At 45.2% G+C, this 14,298-nt stretch overlaps 1 protein-coding gene and 1 long non-coding RNA gene across 6 annotated transcripts in view; one reads left to right on the top strand and one right to left on the bottom strand.

Moving 5' to 3' along the window:
- Nucleotides 1–14,298, top strand: part of FILIP1 (filamin A interacting protein 1) — a 393,141-nt gene that overhangs the window by 264,070 nt on the left and 114,773 nt on the right. The gene's annotated exons all lie outside the window — the stretch shown is intronic.
- The window catches only part of LOC134909682 (uncharacterized), a 31,343-nt gene continuing 17,102 nt past the window's right edge, over nucleotides 58–14,298 (bottom strand). The window contains exon 3 of the long non-coding RNA XR_010176002.1: nucleotides 58–14,172. This is a non-coding gene — a long non-coding RNA (uncharacterized LOC134909682). The remainder of the gene's footprint in view (nucleotides 14,173–14,298) is intronic.

The following is a 14,298-nucleotide window of genomic DNA, read 5'->3' as shown; positions in this document are numbered from 1 at the left end:
TTGCAAAAGTTTTACCAGGTGTGGAACAATGCTGTAAAGTAAGAATGCTTTCAAAAATAGAAGTGTTAAATGTTTATTTTTATCAGTTAACAAAATGCAAAGTGATTGAGCAGAAGATAAATCTAAATCAAATCAGTATTTGCTGTAACCACCCTTTGCCTTCAAAACAGCATCAATTCTTCTAGGTACGGTTGTACAGTTTTTAAGGTACTCGGCAGGTAGGTTATGCCAAACATCTTGGAGAACCAACCACAGATCTTCTGTGGTTGTAGGCTTGCTCAAATCCTTCTGTCTCTTCATGTAAGCCCAGACAGACATGATGATGATGAGATCAGGGATCTGTGTGGGGCATATCATCACTTCGAGGATGCAGTATGTAATATATGTGCTGGCTGACTTACCCAGGGATCAGCAGCCGCCGCTGTGTGTATCACTGACCTGCAGTCTGCCGAAGCAAAGGAGACAGCACTCTGCTTGTCTATCATCTTCTATAAGCCCACCCCAGAGCAAATGGGAGTGGGGGGCGGCCTTATAGAAGATGATAGAAGAACAAAGTGCTGACTTGGGTGCTTCAGCAGCCAGCAGGTCAGTGATACACAGCGGCAGCTGCTGGTCCCTGTGTAAGGCAGCCAGCACATATATTACACACTGAACCAGGACGTTAAACAAAAATATTCTTTGCCTACAAAATTCCATGGTACCCACTATCCTCATAAATACAGACACGTGACAAGCGATACCGGTCAAACTAAAGACCACATGACTGTGACAGCTCGCTGGGTGGGTGTATCACCTTCAGTAACAGCAGCAGCAATATCTAACAAACAATGCCAGGCTACTCTTACTACTCTAGGAAAAAAGGTAATTTGGAGCCCCTTGTACAAATTTGCTTTGGTATACTTAAGATGCCCACACTCCAGTGTGTACTTGGAAAGAGTGTTTAGCAGAGCCAGGGACCTTGTGAGCCATTGGTATAAGAGGCCACTTCCCCCAAAAAAGTGGAAAAAAAACTCTATAAGAAACACCTGTGTAGCCAATTCCAACAAACAGAGACTTCTTCTGTAACAGTGGATTCCTATAGGGAAGAGCTAATATTGAGTAATGATATTACAATGAGGAAGGCAGTGATGAAGACATCTTCCAACTATGATGATGATGATGATGATGATGATGATGATTAACAACATTGTTAGCCACCTTAAAACCATTGGTACCTTGATTTAACCAAACCATCATCATGTTTTCTTTAGTGGATCTGAAATCAAGCATTTCAACCACAAAAGTGTCATATAAACTACCCTCCGGCATCCCTTACTGTTTTGTGTGAATTATACAGTATATTTGGAAGAAACTACACAGTATCAGTCCTTCTTTTTCCCTTTCATGTTATAGCCATCGAGGGAAAGGACATCATACTGCCTGATTTTATTGCGATTTATTTTCTTGTGGTAGGTAAGACTGGGTCAAATTTCAGCTGCTGCTTTCTACCGTATTTCCGCCTACACTTCTCCTGCTTGTTTGTTTTGCCAAGACTGTGTGCATTTGACAGGCAGCATATAATATTACAGTACTTTTCTATGGATTGATGGTGTTCTGTAACTTCTAAGGCCATTCATCACCAGCTCATCCTCCTCATCATCCTTTATTTTGTGTGTTTAACAGGAGGCGCATAATTCTGTACTTTACTGGGGCATTGGTCGTCTTCTCTATCTCGCCAGGACATCCATCATCAGCTCCCTCCTCTTTATCATCTTTTATTGTGTGTGTTTCCCAGGCATCATATGATACTGTTACTGTACTGGGGCATTAGTGGTCTCCGGTATCTTGCCAGGCCATCCATCACTAACTCATCCCCTTTATCATCTTTTATTGTGTGTGTGTCCCAGGCATCATATAATACTGTTACTGTACTGGGGCATTAGTGGTCTCCGGTATCTTGCCAGGCCATCCATCACTAACTCATCCCCTTTATCATCCTTTATTGTGTGTGTGTCCCAGGCATCATATGATACTGTTACTGTACTGGGGCATTAGTGGTCTCCGGTATCTTGCCAGGCCATCCATCACTAACTCATCCCCTTTATCATCTTTTATTGTCTGTGTGTCCCAGGCATCATATAATACTGTTACTGTACTGGGGCATTAGTGGTCTCCGGTATCTTGCCAGGCCATCCATCACTAACTCATCCCCTTTATCATCTTTTATTGTGTGTGTTTCCCAGGCATCATATGATACTGTTACTGTACTGGGGCATTAGTGGTCTCCGGTATCTTGCCAGGCCATCCATCACTAACTCATCCCCTTTATCATCTTTTATTGTGTGTGTTTCCCAGGCATCATATAATACTGTTACTGTACTGGGGCATTAGTGGTCTCCGGTATCTTGCCAGGCCATCCATCACTAACTCATCCCCTTTATCATCTTTTATTGTGTGTGTTTCCCAGGCATCATATGATACTGTTACTGTACTGGGGCATTAGTGGTCTCCGGTATCTTGCCAGGCCATCCATCACTAACTCATCCCCTTTATCATCCTTTATTGTGTGTGTTTCCCAGGCATCATATAATACTGTTACTGTACTGGGGCATTAGTGGTCTCCGGTATCTTGCCAGGCCATCCATCACTAACTCATCCCCTTTATCATCCTTTATTGTGTGTGTTTCCCAGGCATCATATAATACTGTTACTGTACTGGGGCATTAGTGGTCTCCGGTATCTTGCCAGGCCATCCATCACTAACTCATCCCCTTTATCATCTTTTATTGTGTGTGTTTCCCAGGCATCATATAATACTGTTACTGTACTGGGGCATTAGTGGTCTCCGGTATCTTGCCAGGCCATCCATCACTAACTCATCCCCTTTATCATCTTTTATTGTGTGTGTTTCCCAGGCATCATATAATACTGTTACTGTACTGGGGCATTAGTGGTCTCCGGTATCTTGCCAGGCCATCCATCACTAACTCATCCCCTTTATCATCTTTTATTGTGTGTGTTTCCCAGGCATCATATAATACTGTTACTGTACTGGGGCATTAGTGGTCTCCGGTATCTTGCCAGGCCATCCATCACTAACTCATCCCCTTTATCATCTTTTATTGTGTGTGTTTCCCAGGCATCATATGATACTGTTACTGTACTGGGGCATTAGTGGTCTCCGGTATCTTGCCAGGCCATCCATCACTAACTCATCCCCTTTATCATCCTTTATTGTGTGTGTTTCCCAGGCATCATATAATACTGTTACTGTACTGGGGCATTAGTGGTCTCCGGTATCTTGCCAGGCCATCCATCACTAACTCATCCCCTTTATCATCTTTTATTGTGTGTGTTTCCCAGGCATCATATGATACTGTTACTGTACTGGGGCATTAGTGGTCTCCGGTATCTTGCCAGGCCATCCATCACTAACTCATCCCCTTTATCATCCTTTATTGTGTGTGTTTGATAGGCAGTGTATAATTATAATACTGTACTTTACTGGGTCATTGACTGTCTTCTATATCTTACTAGGCTATCCATCACCAGCTTCTCACCCAGACATATAGGTGCATTTCTTGTAGCTTTCTCCACTTATATAGAGTAGTATCATCAAATCATATAATCTTCATATAGTCTTCAAATCATATAATCATCATATCATGAAGTCATATCATCTTATAATTATTGACTTCTATTAGACTGTAACTCTGCCTTTAATCACCTATACTAGTAACGGGCCTCTGATTCATGATAAATTAAAACATTCTATAGGATCGTATAGTTTATTAAACTGCCATCCTGTCTGCCACTGCTGTGCCGCAATGTTTCATAGATGTGCTATATTCTTTTAAACTGTTGTGTGTTTGTGCCACTGCTCTGTTACATAGTTTAGCCATCCAGCTCGCTGCAGCCTTTGGTCAATACTGCTGAAAAGAATACTGTAAGATGGTCAAAATTAACTAGAAATTAATGTTATTGATGTAAATTATACTTTAGGAACAAAAATAGGTCCAAATTATATGATTATATTTTTTTATCCATTTTTAAAGAAATACAAAACCAAAACATTTGAGTGTGGTTTTATTAAAACTAGAGATTAGCGGGTTCGGTTCTCAGAGAACCGAACCCTACCGAACTTCACTACCCGAACCTGGATCCGAGTCCGGCTCGGGTTTTTCTGCCTGACTCAGAAACCAGAACGAGGCAAAAAGTCATCATCCCGCTGTCAGATTCTCGCGGGGTTTGGATACCATATAAGGAGCCACGCGTCGCCGCCATTTTCACTCTAGTCCTGGAGAGTGTAGTGAGAGGACGTGTCTCCGTCCTCAGTGTCTGTGCGGGCGGGAAAGTGGGGTGGTGATTATAGTGCTGTCTTGTGCTGCTCAGTCCAGTGTAGTGTCTTAGCTGCATCAGTTAGTCCAGTGACCAGTCACAGTGGTGGCGTCCTCTGCAGCCATATGTCCAGTGCTGCTGTATAAGTCCCTTACAGTGTTGCTGTGTTTTCTTGCATCAGACTAGTGGTAGTGTCCTGTGCATCAGTCAGTCCAGTGACCAGTCACAGTGGTGGTGTCCTGTGCTGCCATATGTCCAGTGCTGCTGTATAATAAGTCCCTCACTGTGTCGCTGTGTTGTCTTGCATCAGACCAGTGGTAGTGTCCTGTGCATCAGTCAGTCCAGTGACCAGTCACCGTGGTGGTGTCCCCTGCTGCTATATGTCCAGTGCTGCTGTATATAATAAGTCCCTTACAGTGTTGCTGTGTTGTCCTGCATCAGACCAGTGGTAGTATCCTGTGCATCAGTCAGTCCAGTGACCAGTCACAGTGGTGGTGTTCTCTGCCACCATATGTCCAGTGCTGCTGTATAAGTCCCTTACAGTGTTGCTGCATCCTGCATCAGACCAGTGGTAGTGTCCTGTCCAGTGACCAGTCACAGTGGTGGTGCCCCCTGCTGCCATGTTTTCAGTGCTGCTTTATAAGTCCCTTACAGTGTCGCTGTGTTGTCCTGCATCATACCAGTGGTAGTGTCCTGTGCATCAGTCAGTCCAGTGACCAGTCACAGTGGGGGTGTTCTCTGCCGCTATATGTCCAGTGCTGCTGTATAATAAGTCCCTTACAGTGTTGCTGTGTTGTCCTGCATCAGACCAGTGGTAGTATCCTGTGCATCAGTCAGTCCAGTGACCAGTCACAGTGGTGGTGTTCTCTGCCACCATATGTCCAGTGCTGCTGTATAAGTCCCTTACAGTGTTGCTGTGTTTTCTTGCATCAGACTAGTGGTAGTGTCCTGTGCATCAGTCACTCCAGTGACCAGTCACAGTGGTGGTGTCCTGTGCTGCCATATGTCCAGTGCTGCTGTATAATAAGTCCCTCACTGTGTCGCTGTGTTGTCTTGCATCAGACCAGTGGTAGTGTCCTGTGCATCAGTCAGTTCAGGGGCCAGTCACAGTGGTGGTGTCCTCTGCTGCCATATGTCCAGTGCTGCTGTATAATAAGTCCCTTACAGTGTTGCTGTGTTGTCCTGCATCAGCCCAGTGGTAGTATCCTGTGCATCAGTCAGTCCAGTGACCAGTCACCGTGGTAGTGTCCTCTGCTGCTATATGTCCAGTGCCGCTGTATATAATAAGTCCCTTACAGTGTTGCTGTGTTGTCCTGCATCAGACCAGTGGTAGTGTCCTGTCCAGTGACCAGTCACAGTGGTGGTGTCCCCTGCTGCCATATTTTCAGTGCTGCTTTATAAGTCCCTTACAGTGTCGCTGTGTTGTCCTGCATCATACCAGTGGTAGTGTCCTGTGCATCAGTCAGTCCAGTGACCAGTCACAGTGGTGGTGTTCTCTGCCGCTATATGTCAAGTGCTGCTGTATAATAAGTCCCTTACAGTGTTGCTGTGTTGTCCTGCATCAGACCAGTGGTAGTGTCCTGTGCATCAGTCAGTCCAGTGACCAGTCATAGTGGTGGTTTCCTCTGCTGCCATATGTCCAGTGCTGCTGTATAAGTCCCTTACAGTGTCGTTGTGTTGTCCTGCATCATACCAGTGGTAGTGTCCTGTCCATCAGTCAGTCCAGTGTCCAGTCACAGTGGTGGTGTTCTCTGCCACCATATGTCCAGTGCTGCTGTATAATAACTCCCTTACAGTGTTGCTGTGTTGTCCTGCATCAGACCAGTGGTAGTGTTCTGTGCATCAGTCAGTCCAGTGACCAGTCATAGTGGTGGTGTCCTCTGCTGCTATATGTCCAGTGCTGCTGTATAGTAAGTCCCTTACAGTGTCGCTGTGTTGTCCTGCATCAGACCAGTGGTAGTGTCCTGTGCATCAGTCAGTCCAGTGACCAGTCACAGTGGTGGTTTCTGCTGCCATATGTCCAGTACTGCTGTATAATACGTCCCTTACAGTGTTTCTGTGTTGTCCTGCATCAGACCAGTGGTAGTATCCTGTGCATCAGTCAGTCCAGTGACCAGTCATAGTGGTGGTTTCCTCTGCTGCCATATGTCCAGTGCTGCTGTATAAGTCCCTTACAGTGTCGCTGTGTTGTCCTGCATCATACCAGTGGTAGTGTACTGTGCATCAGTCAGTCCAGTGTCCAGTCACAGTGGTGGTGTTCTCTGCCACCATATGTCCAGTGCTGCTGTATAAGTCCCTTACAGTGTTGCTGTGTTGTCCTGCATCAGACCAGTGGTAGTGTCCTGTGCATCAGTCAGTCCAGTGACTAGTCACAGTGGTGGTGTCCTCTGCTGCCATATGTCCAGTGCTGCTGTATAGTAAGTCCCTTACAGTGTCGCTGTGTTGTCCTGCATCAGACCAGTGGTAGTATCCTGTGCTTCAGTCAGTCCAGTGACCAGTCACAGTGGTAGTGTCCTCTGCTGCCATATGTCCAGTGCTGCTGTATAATAAGTCCCTTACAGTGTTGCTGTGTTGTCCTGCATCAGACCAGTGGTAGTATCCTGTGCATCAGTCAATCCAGTGACCAGTCATAGTGGTGGTGTCATCTGCTGCCATATGCCCAGTGCTGCTGTATATTTATATGTGTTGTCTTGCATCAGACCAGTGGTAGTGTCCTGTGCATCAGTCAGTCCAGTGACTAGTCACAGTGGTGGTGTTTTCTGCTCCCATATGTCCAGTACTGCTGTATAATAAGTCCCTTACAGTGTTGCTGTGTTGTCCTGCATCAGACCAGTAGTAGTGTCCTGTGCTGTATATTATTTACTCCAAATAAAGGGGTTATTAACATTTAATTAATATAATTTTTACAGGGTTTACCCTGTGAGGTGTAGGGGTATGTTCTCCTTTGCCACATATTGTGTTAAATAACTCCAGAAAAATAATGGAGAACAAAAATTTGGAGGATAAAATAGGGAAAGATCAAGAACCACTTCCTCCTAGTGCTGAAGCTGCTGCCACTAGTCATGACATAGACGATGAAATGCCATCAACGTTGTCTGCCAAGGCCGATGCCCAGTGTTATAGTAGAGGGCATGTCAAATCCGAAAAGCAAAAGTTCAGTAAAATGACCCAAAAAAATAAATTTAAATGGTCTGAGGAGAAATGTAACTTGCCAATATGCCATTTACGACATGGAGTGGCAAGGAACGGCTAAGGCCCTGGCCTATGTTCATAACTAGTCCCGCTAGAAAAATTCTAACTGTTAAGATGGCAAAGCACAGCAAAGAACTGTGCATTCTAAGATAGTATCACAAATCACCAAGGAGAGTCCAAGTGTGTTGGCGGTTGCGATGCCTGACCTTCCCAACAGTGGACGGGAAGAGGTGGCTCCTTCCACCATTTGCACGCCCTCTGCAAGTGCTGGAAGGAGCACCCACAGTCCAGTTTCTAATATTCAAATTGAAGATGTCACTGTTGAAGTACACCTGCATGAGGATATGGGTGTTGCTGGCGCTGAGGAGGAAGTTGACGATGAGGATTCTGATGGTGATGTGATTTGTTTAAATCAGGCACCGGGGGAGACGCCTGTTGTCCATGGGATGAATAAGCCCTTGTGATGCCTGGGCAAAATACCAAAAAAGCCACCTCTTTGGTGTGGAATTATTTATCCGCAAATCCGGACAACAGGTGTCAATCTGTGTGTTACCTCTGTCAATAATAAGTAGAGGTAAGGACGTTAACCACCAAGGAACATCCTCCCTTATACGTCACCTGCTGCGCATTCATCAGAAGTCAGTGTCAAGTTGTGAAACTTTGGGTAAGAGCGTAAGCAGTCCACTGACACCCAAATCCCTTCTTCCTCTTGTAACCAAGCAAGCCACACCACCAATTCCCTCAACATCAACTTCCTCCTCAGTCAGGAACATCAGTAGTCCTGCAGACCATGTCACTAGCAAGACTGAGCAGTCCTCTCCTAACCAGGATTCCTCCAGAGGATCCTTGAGTATTACGCCTACTGCTGCTGTTGCTGCCGCTGCTGTTGTTGGTGCTGGGAGTCAATCGTCATCCCAGAGGGGAAGTCGGAAGACCACTTGTACTACTTCAAATAAGCAATTGATTGTCCAACGGTCCTTTGTGAGGAAGATTAAATATGGCAGCAGTCATCCTGTTGCAAAGCAGATAACTGAGGCCTTGACAGCTATGTTGGTATTAGAGGTGCGTCTGGTATCCGCCATTAGTTCAGTGGGACTTAGAGAATTGTTTGAGGTACTGTGTCCCCAGTACCAAATCCCATCTAGGTTCCACTTCACTAGGCAGGCGATACCGAGAATGTACAGAGACGTCAGAAAAAGTGTCCTCAGTCTCCTAAAAAATCCAGTTGTACGCACTGTCCACTTAACCACGGACATGTGGACAAGTGGAACAGGGCAGACTAAGGACTATATGACTGTGACAGCCCACTGGGTAGATGTATTGCCTCCCGCAGCAACAACAGCAGCGGCACCAGTAGCAGCATCTTGCAAACGCCAACTCGTTCCTAGGCAGGCTACTATCACCGCTTTACGTAAGAGACACACCACTGACAATCTCTTACAGAAACTGAGGGACATCATCGCACAATGGCTTACCCAATTAGACTCTCCTGTGGATTTGTGATATCGGACAATGCCACCAATATTGTGCGTGCATTACATCTGGGCAAATTCCAGCACGTCCCATGTTTTGCACATACAATTAATTTGGTGGTGCAGAATTTTTTTTTTAAATGACAGGGGTGTGCAGGAGATGCTGTTGGTGGGCCGAAAAATTGTGGGCCACTTTCGGCAGTCAGCCACCACGTGGCAAAGACTGAACCTGCCCTGTCATCACCTGAAGCAAAAGGTGGTAATGAGGTGGAATTCAACACTCTCTATGCTTCAGTGGATGGAGGAGCAGCAAAAGGCAATTCAAGCCTATACATCCACCTACGATATAGGCCAAGGAGGGGGATTGCACCTGACTCAAGCACATTGGAGAATGATTTTCGTCTTGTGCAAGGTTCTCCAACCCTTCGAACTTGCCACACGTGAAGTCAGTTCAGACACTGCCAGTTTGAGTCAGGTCATTCCCCTCATCAGGCTTTTGCAGAAGCAGCTGGAGAAATTGAAGGAGGAGCTAAGGTGGAGCGATTCCGCAAAGTATGTGGCACTTGTGGATGGAGCCCTTCATTCGCTTTGCCAGGATTCAAGGGTGGTCAATCTGTTGAAATCAGATCACTAAATTTTGGCCACCGTGCTCGATCCTAGGTTTAAAGCCTACTTTGTATCTCTCTTTGTGGCAGACACGAGTCTGCAGAGGTACAAAGACCTGCTGGTGAGAAAATTGTCAACTCAAGCGGAACGTGACCCGTCAACAGCTCCTCCTTCATTTTCTCTCGCAACTGGGGCTGTGAGGAAAAGGATAAGATTTCCTAGCCCACCCGCTAGCGGTGATACAGGGCAGTCAGGAGCGACTGCTGATATCTGGTCCGGATTGAAGAACCTGCCAACGATTACTGACATGTCTACTGTCACTGCATATGATTCTGTCACCATTGAAAGAATGGTGGAGGATTATATGAGTGACAGCATCCAAGTAGGCATGTCAGACAGTCCATATGTATACTGGCAGGAAAAAGAGGCAATTTGGATGCCCTTGCATAAACTGGCTCTATTTTACCTAAGTTGCCCTCCCTCCAGTGTGTACTCTGAAAGAATGTTAGTGCAGCCGGTAACCTTGTCAGGGATCGGCGTAGGAGGTTACTTCCACAAAATGTGGAGAAGATGATGTTCATCAAAATGAATTATAAATTCCTCCGGGAAGACCTTTACTAGCAATTGCCTACAGAAAGTACACAGGAACCTGTGATGGTGGATTCCAGTGGGGACGAATTAATACTCTGTGAGGCTGTACACAGTGAAAGGGGTGAGGAATCGGAGGATGAGGATGAGGTCAACATCTTGCCTCTGTAGAGCCAGTTTGTGCAAGGAGAGATTGATTGCTTCTTTTTTGATGGGGGCCTAAACAAACCATTCATTTCAGCCACAGTCGTGTGGCAGACCCTGTCGCTGAGATTATTGGTTTGTTAAAGTGTTCATGTCCTGTTTATACAAAATAAGGGTGGGTGGGAGGGCCCATGGACAATTCCATCTTGCACCTCTTTTTCTTCTTTGCATCGTGTGCTGTTTGGGGACTAGTTTTTTAAAGTGCCATCCTGTCTGACACTGCCGTAAAACTCCAGGGGTACTGCCATATAAGTCCAGTCCAGTGGTGCTGTCTTGTGCTCATCCGGATCCAAAACCAAAACACGAAAGGATGGTTTTGGCAAAACCAATCCAGATCCAAAATACGAGCATGGAACCAGAACCAAAACACAAAACTCGAAAAGTGCCCGCCGCACATCTCTAATTAAAACCAGGCACAATGAAGATTTAAAACCAAATCCAAAACACGGGGGTCCACGCACATCTCTTATAAAGATATTATAAAGTGTGAACGTTCCTTCACATTTTGGATGAGCTTTGAGAGAACCAAATGATAAAATTATAATGTTCTTTTTCAGTGAGCTAATTTCCTCATAGCTAGAGATTGGAACCATACCCATTTCCCCCACCAAAGCACTCCTTAATTAATTGTATAGTACAGTATTTGGTTCATTTAATCTTTCGAATATTTGTGGCATGTGTAATACCTTTATTACATACCACAAAACCGAGGCTCACTGGTATCAGCTTAATAAATCCTTTATACCGGATTTATAGTTCAGACCACATTTTGAAACTATTGTTTATTGGATAACAGCTATCCCATATTGGGGGTAATTCAGACCTGATCACAGCAGAAAATGTGTTAGCAGTTGGGCAAAACCATGTGCACTGCAGGTGGGGCAGATGTAACATGTGCAGAGTTAGATTTGGGTGGGTTATTTTGTTTCTGTGCAGGGTAAATGCTGGCTGCTTTAATTTTACACTGCAATTTAGATTTCAGTTTGAACACACCCCACCCAAATCTAACTCTCTCTGCATATGTTATATCTGCCCCCCTGCAGTGCACATGGGTGGTCATTCCGAGTTGTTCGCTCGTTGCCCATTTTCGCTATGCTGCGATTTGTTGCTAAATGCGCATGCGCATGGTACGCAGAGCGCATGCGCTAAGTTATTTTACACAAAACTTAGTAGATTTGCTGTTGTTCGTGCAGCGCTTTTCAGTCGCACTGCTGATCGGTGAGTGACAGGAAAGGGGCGTTTCTGGGTGGTAACTGAGCAGTTTCCGGGAGTGTGCTAAATAACGCAGGCGTGTCAGGGAAAAACGCGGGAGTGTCTGGAGAAACGGGGGAGTGGCTGGCCGAACGCAGGGCATTTGTGACGTCAAACCAGGAACTAAACTGACCGAGCTGATCGCAATCTAGGAGTAGGTCTGGAGCTACTCAGAAACTGCAAGAAAATATTTAGTAGCAGTTCTGCTAATCTTTCGTTTGCTATTCTGCTAAGCTAAGATACACTCCCAGAGGGCGGCGGCCTAGCGTTTGCAATGCTGCTAAAAGCAGCTAGCGAGCGAACAACTCGGAATGAGGGCCATGGTTTTGCCCAACTGCTAACAAATTTGCTGCTGTGATCAACTCTGAATTAAGCCCTTTATCTTTAATTCCTTACCCTCTTTACTTACCCCCCACCCCCTTCTATTAAATGAAAATGAATGCAGCACTACATGGTCTATTTACATTAAAGAATTTACAATTTTTCTGTCCTAATATAAAGTATTTCTTGTTTTTTTAAAATGTGTTTATTATGCTCTATCATGTTTAGAATTCTACTCATTAGAATTAGAGAATGACTTGGCGGTTAATTTACTAAGAATTGTATTTGATTTTTAAACTAGATCGCTGGAAAAAGCCGTCAGCTTAGAAGTCCTAAATGCTGGATAAAATAAGCATAGTTTTTGAGTGGCTGTTGTCTTCCAATGATGATACCCTTCGTTCTTTCATTCTAGTACCCTGTCATTTTGCCCGTTTATGATAAACCGTGCTGTCAAATAGAAGTCTGAATCCACAGTAAATATTTAAAGCAGAAAAAATTAATATGTAAGGTCCCTCCCAATATCATAACTAATACCGGATCACTCAGCCTGGTCTTCTACTGGAAACTCTGGGGAAAAACCAGTGCCGGGTCCCTACGATTTTACAATAACCAGCACTGGGCTGAACCACCAGCGGGTTATAATGCTTAATGTCCCCCTACTGTCACTTTAACCAGCCCTAAACTGGTTAGCCCAGGGTTGGAACTCCTGAGAAAGTGGGAATCTCCCAAAGAATGGGGTCCCTCTCCCAACCCGCAGTACTTCACTGAAAAGCCACGGCTATTCCCCACAACCTTGGTGGTGGTTGGTGTGGGGTTAATGGTGTAAAAAACATAATATAGTTATTTACAGTGGGACTACAGGTACCAGCAGGCCAGCCCTAGCATGCCGGCACTTGTTGAGCAACAATTGCAGTCATTACCAGACATTAAGAGCCTGCTGGCACCTGTAGTCCTCCTGTGAAGAAAATATTAAAAGAATGACAGTACGTGCAGTGCACCATACATGATATATATCAATTATTTTAGGCACGGGCAATAAGAAGTTGTGACATTACACACAGTGCACACAGGTAGGATGAGTGTAAGTAGTGCCCACTGGGGAGGGTGAGTGTAAGTAGTGCCCACAGGGGAGGGTGAGTGTAAGTAGTGCCCACAGGGGAGGGTGAGTGTAAGTCCCTCTGGAGTAATATATGATGTCGGTAACACTGAAAATTCTAGTAAGGCTGGTGAAGCTCTTGCAGGTACTGTCACTGGCCCAAACAGTAGAGGCTATGCAGCAGTGATGATAGCATGCAGCTTACCTGTCCACCCCACAGAGACACACAGGGCCTCAGTCACACACACACATACATACATACATACATACATACATACATACATACATACATGGGAAGGCCAACATGTCTCAGCCCACCCAAACAGTTAATGCTGCTGTAACTCCCAATCCCGGAGCCTGGAGTAGTTAGAGAAACACTGACGAGTTGACGATGTCATCATCTCGCTAGACCAGTAGCTCCACAGCTGCTGTGTGGATGAGGAAGGAACCTATTACAGTCCAGTCATAGGCATTTGCCACTCATCTTATGACTCCCCTTCCCCCCCCCTCAGCTCCCACCCACCTGTCCGCATATGTATATAGAAAATTCTGAAGGACATAAATAAATAAATAAATAAAAAGATAATAATAATGAAACAAAAAAATGCTAAGGGTACTTGTGTGCTCTGGGCCCCTAGAATCGGGGTGTCCCTGGGCTACTGCCCACTTAGCCCATACATAAAGATAGCCCTCTCTACAAGGGGATTTGGGCTTTTCTACACCTGGCACGCAGGTCACGGTTCCCTGAGTGGGTACACAGTGTAACAGTCTGGCAACTGGAACCAATAGTCAGTCCTACAGGAGAATAGTTAAGCATTCCATGGATCAGAACAAGAACTGTAAAAGCAAGTATCACGGGAGTATTCAGGAGAGTCAGCGAATTCAAATGCCAGAGTCCACAGCAGAAGTGCCAAGGGAGAAGACAGGAAGCGAAGACAGAAATCAAGCTGGATCAAACAAACAGGGACGCAACCAGGAACTAGCATTAGCAATGCTAAAGAAGAACAAGTGGGTGGTGTTTATATAAGAGGCAGGGTTGAATTTGGCACCAATTACCACATCACTTCCAATGTCAGGAACGTACCCTCGTGTCACTGAGGTCATCTGCCAACCAGAATTTCAGCTCTGCAAAAAAAAAAAAATATTGATCAAGGATAAATGATTGTTCTGGACTCCAAATACTGGTAATTAAAACTTGTTAACCTGTGGCCAATTGTATTCATTTAGTAGGCTGAATAAAACAACTAAGTT

The sequence above is a fragment of the Pseudophryne corroboree genome, chromosome 4 (genome assembly GCF_028390025.1).
Source record: "Pseudophryne corroboree isolate aPseCor3 chromosome 4, aPseCor3.hap2, whole genome shotgun sequence".
Taxonomy (NCBI): Eukaryota; Metazoa; Chordata; class Amphibia; order Anura; family Myobatrachidae; genus Pseudophryne; species Pseudophryne corroboree.
This window is presented reverse-complemented; position numbering and strand designations above follow the sequence as displayed.